This window comes from Rattus norvegicus, chromosome 16 (assembly GCF_036323735.1).
Source record: "Rattus norvegicus strain BN/NHsdMcwi chromosome 16, GRCr8, whole genome shotgun sequence".
Lineage (NCBI taxonomy): Eukaryota > Metazoa > Chordata > Mammalia > Rodentia > Muridae > Rattus > Rattus norvegicus.
Window position 1 is genome coordinate 59,110,456 of NC_086034.1, and position 4,894 is coordinate 59,115,349.

The 4,894-nt window shown below is 47.4% G+C and overlaps 1 pseudogene; it reads left to right on the top strand.

The window, feature by feature from the left end:
• The first annotated feature begins 2,151 nt into the window (after positions 1–2,151).
• On the top strand, positions 2,152–3,366 carry LOC134482547 (igE-binding protein-like; annotated as a pseudogene).
• The last annotated feature ends 1,528 nt before the right edge of the window (positions 3,367–4,894 follow it).

A 4,894-nucleotide genomic window follows, 5' to 3' on the forward strand; every position in this document is an offset into this window, starting at 1 on the left:
TGATGGTCTAACATACAACAAGAAGACCTGATCCTCTATGTTCATAGCAGCCTTATTTATAATTGCCAGAAGCTAGAAAGGACCCAGATGCCCTGTAACAGAGGAATGGATACAGAAAATGTGGTATATCTACTCAATGGAGTATTACTTAGCAATCAAAAACAATGACTTTATGAAATTCATAGGCAAATGAATAGAAGTAGAAAATATCATCCTGAGTGAGGTAACCCAATCACAAACAAAAACAAAAAAACAAAACACGCACTTGGTATACACTTACTAATAAGTGGATATTAGCCCAAAAATTCTAATTACCAAGATACAATCCACAGACCACATGAAGCTAAAGAAGGACGACCAAAGTGTGGAAGCTTCATCCTTCTTAAAAGGGGGAATAAAAATATTCATAGGAGGGGATATGAAGACAAAGTTTGGAGCAGGACTGAAGGAATGGTCACTCAGAGCCTGCTCCACCTTGGCATTCAGTCCATATATATATATATATATATATATATATATATATATATATATACAGCCACCCAAACTAGATCATTTTGAGGAAGCCAAGAAGTGCATTGTGAGGAGCTGTCCGAGGAGCTGTCCTCACATATGTGAGGAGCTGTCCTCACAAACTCCATTACAAGATGGCACCGGCATCCGGCAGAACGCACCTAGTAAAAAGGGCAATACGCAGGCACCTGGTAACTTCCCTACTCAAAGGGACACGTACGTTTTGGTACGTCATCTGGCATAATTGGCAGCGACCAGTCAGAGAGTGACACGTCCTAGGCGAGGATAGTTTCCTATATAAGGGACGGTTATTCCTCACTCGGCGTCTCCGCATTGTAAGCTTATGCTCTCCCTCTCAAGACGCATTAAAGCTTTTCTGCAGTAGGATCCTGTGTGTGCCGCGTCGTTCCTGCTGGTGAGACGCAGCGCGGGACATCTGGTGCCGAAAACCCGGGAAAGACCTCGCCATCGTCAGCACCTTTGGAGATCCCTTGGCGACAAGGAGGATTCAGAACTGCAGGTAGATACGTTCGGAGAGGCAGCCCTCTCTTGGACTTTGGTCTGGGGTTGTCACCGCCTTGGGAAGCATTTGTTGAGGCTATAGTATTTGTCCTGGGAGCCACCCTACTCTTTATGTTCTGTTTTCACTGTTTTCCCTGTTAAAAGGATGATCACAGCAGCTGAAGGCGCGTCTCAGTCTCTCGTATACAAGTGAGCTTTGCGAAGCTCCCTTTTACCTTCGATTTTGACTGTTGAGGAACAAGGACGCGATAAGGCCGACGTAGATAAGCGGCACCGTCCGGGGAGGCGCGTGTAAGACTCCTGTACATAAGAGAGCAGCGTGTCCGTCTCTACCCTTTCACCTCACGCCTTGTCAGACGGACGTAGATAAGCCGCCTGCGTTCCTGGCCCATCATGGGATCCTCACAGTCTGTGGTCATGACCTTGGAAACAGTGTTAAAGCAGAGGAACATCAAAATTGGAGGAGGAACACTTAAAAACTTTGTGAAGGAGGTGGAGAGGGTGGCGCCTTGGTTTGCCTGTTCAGGCTTGTTTACAATTGCCTCATGGAACAAACTTGGAAAAGATCTTGACAGAAAATTGGCGGAAGAGGATCTGCGCCTAGGGACCAAAGCTATATGGAAGCTGGTTAAGAATTGTTTAAAGGATGAAACGTGTAAGGCAGCAGTAGTAGAAGGACAGGCCACTCTCGAGGTAGTTCGGGAAAGTCTGTCAGAAACCGAACGTAGTGAGAGGTTGGGCGCGAGCAAGAAAAAAGACGTCCTAAGAAAGAAAAAGTGCCCTCCCGGTAAGTCCGCAGACAAGGGAGCGTTGAAATTTTCAGATTCCAGCACTTCCTCCTCTACACATAAACCAGGAGGGGGAGCCAGCCTATACCCTGTGAAAGAGCTAGAAGCGCTGAACCTCGACAGTTCTGAAAGCTCTGAAAATAAAACCTTAGACTCAGAGGAGGAGGCTGAGCTAGATGAGGAAGCAGCTAAATATGAGGAGGAAAGATATTACCCCGATGAATGTAGGGGAAGTAATAGAAGCCTTCTAGCGCGGCCGCCACCAACGGTGCCTCCTACATATGAGACACGCTCACGCGCCTTCTCACTAGTCCCTGAGAGGGTGAGAAGAAAGCTGAGTATGACATTTCCTATCTTTGAGACTCCGGAGGGAGGACGGGTCCATGCCCCTGTTGAATATAATCAGATTAAGGAATTAGCGGAGTTAGGAAGTATGGAGTCACGGCCAACTTTACTCTAACACAACTCGACAGGTTGGCCATGACAGCATTGACACCAGCTGATTGGCAGATGATTGCTAAGGCAGCCCTTGCCAGCATGGGCCAATACATGGAATGGAAAGCGCTCTGGTATGAGGCAGCCCAAACACAGGCCAGAGTCAATGCTACGGCCTTAATACCTGAGCAACAAGAATGGACTTTCGAACTCTTAACAGGACAGGGCCGCTTTGCAGCTGATCAGTCTGCTTACCACTGGGGCGCCTATGCTCAGGTCTCCAGCACGGCTATTAGAGCCTGGAAGGCACTGTCCAGGAGAGGAGGGATTGATAATCAACTTACAAAAATCGTTCAGGGACCCCAGGAAAATTTCTCAGATTTTGTAGCTAGAATGACAGAGGCTGCAGGACGAATCTTTGGCGATCCTGAACAAGCAGCACCACTAATAGAACAGCTCGTTTTCGAGCAAGCCACCCAGGAGTGCTGAACAGCCATAGCCCCCCGAAGAAATAAAGGGCTACAGGATTGGCTTAGAGTTTGCAGGGAACTTGGAGGGCCCCTTACTAACTCAGGCCTGGCGGCTGCCATTCTCCAGTTCCAGCAACGCCCCGTTAAAGGGACGGATAAAAGATCATGCTTTCAATGTGGGAAAACAGGCCATCTAAAAAGAGACTGCAGGATGACAAAAAGAGACAGGGGGTCTGCAACCCTCTGTGTCTGATGTGGCAAAGGCTACCATAGGGCTGACCAGTGCCGATCAGTGAGAGACATTAAAGGCAAACTACTCCCTCCTTTGGAGACTCGACCTAATGAGATGTCAAAAAACAGGCTGGTGGGCCCCCGGTCCCAGGGCCCTCAAAGATATGGGAACCGCTTTCACAGGGCCACGACCCCGGCAGAGGAGGTCCCCCAAGAGGCGACACAAAATTGGACCTGCGTGCCGCCTCAGACTTCTTTCTAATGCCCCAGATGGGCATTCAGCCAATTCCTGCTCAGACTGTGGGGCCTCTACCCCCGGGAACCATAGGCCTTGTCCTTGGGAGAGGATCTCTCGCCCTACAAGGACTGATAGTCCATCCAGGCCTTGTTGAAGCTCAGCGCTCTCTTGATATTCAGATTCTTTATTCAAGTCCTGATGGGTTTTTTTCCATAAGTAAAGGAGATAGAATAGCACAGTTATTACTCCTTCCGTGCTCCCAGGCCACGATACAGGATACCAAGGGACCCATGGGGTCCACTGGTCATGATTCGGCATATTTGGTGGTTCACCTTAACAACCGCCCAAAATTGAGCTTAGAAATTAATGGAAAGAAATTCGAAGGCATACTGGATACTGGGGCTGATAAAAGTATAATTTCCTCAAAATGGTGGCCTCAATCATGGCCTACCACAAAATCTTCTCACTCACTACAAGGATTAGGCTACCAGTCATGCCCTATGATCAGCTCTGCCACTCTAACTTGGACAACTGCCGATGGCCGACAGGGACAATTTATTCCTTATGTACTTCCCCTGCCTGTTAATCTTTGGGGGAGGGATGTTATGCAGACCATGGGACTGACCTTATCTAATGAATACCCCCCACAAGTGGCCCACATGATGTCAAGGATGGGCTATAAGGAAGGGAAAGGCCTAGGGAGATTAGAACAGGGTTGTCTCACGCCCATTGAACCGATCGGAACCCCCATAAACAAGGCCTGGGTTTTTCCTAGGCGCCATTGGGGCAGCACGACCCATACCATGGAGGACGGAGGACACGGTGTGGGTTCCCCAATGGCCATTAACCTCTGAGAAATTACAGGCAGCTACAGGACTGGTGGATGAACAATTAAGATTGGGACATTTGGAGCCCTCCACCTCTCCTTGGAACACCCCAATTTTTGTAATAAGGAAAAAATCAGGAAAATGGCGACTACTCCATGACTTGAGGGCCATTAACGATCAGATGGAATCCCTTGGACCCATTCAGTGGGGCCTTCCTATACTCTCGGCCCTACAAAAAGATTGGAATTTGGTAATAATAGATATCAAGGATTGTTTTTTCTCTATTCTGCTTTACCCCCTGATAGGCCCAGGTTTGCTTTTACTGTCCCATCAATTAATCATACTGAACCTGATAAAAGATACCAGTGGAAGGTCCTACCTCAGGGCATGGCCAACAGCCCTACAATGTGTCAGTTATATTTTCAGGAAGCCCTCAAACCAGTCAGGGAGACCTATCCAAATTTACTGTTAATCCATTACATGGATGATATATTGATGTGTCATAAAGACTTAGAATTACTCAAACAAGCCTATTCCTTATTACAAAAAACCCTTAAACAATGGGACTTACATATTGCTACAGAAAAGGTCCAAATTGCTGACACAGGTCATTTTCTAGGATCCATTATTTTCCCTGATAAGATTATACCCCAGAAACTGGAAATCCGTAGAGACCACCTCCATACTCTTAATGACTTTCAGAAGCTCTTGGGAGATATCAACTGGTTGAGACCATTTTTGAAAATCCCTTCCGCGGAATTAAAACCTTTGTTCGAAATATTGGAAGGGGACAGCCACATCACCTCCCCTCGTGTGCTAACTCCCGCTGCAACCAAGGCCTTACTAAAAGTAGAAGATGCCATAAAACAGGCC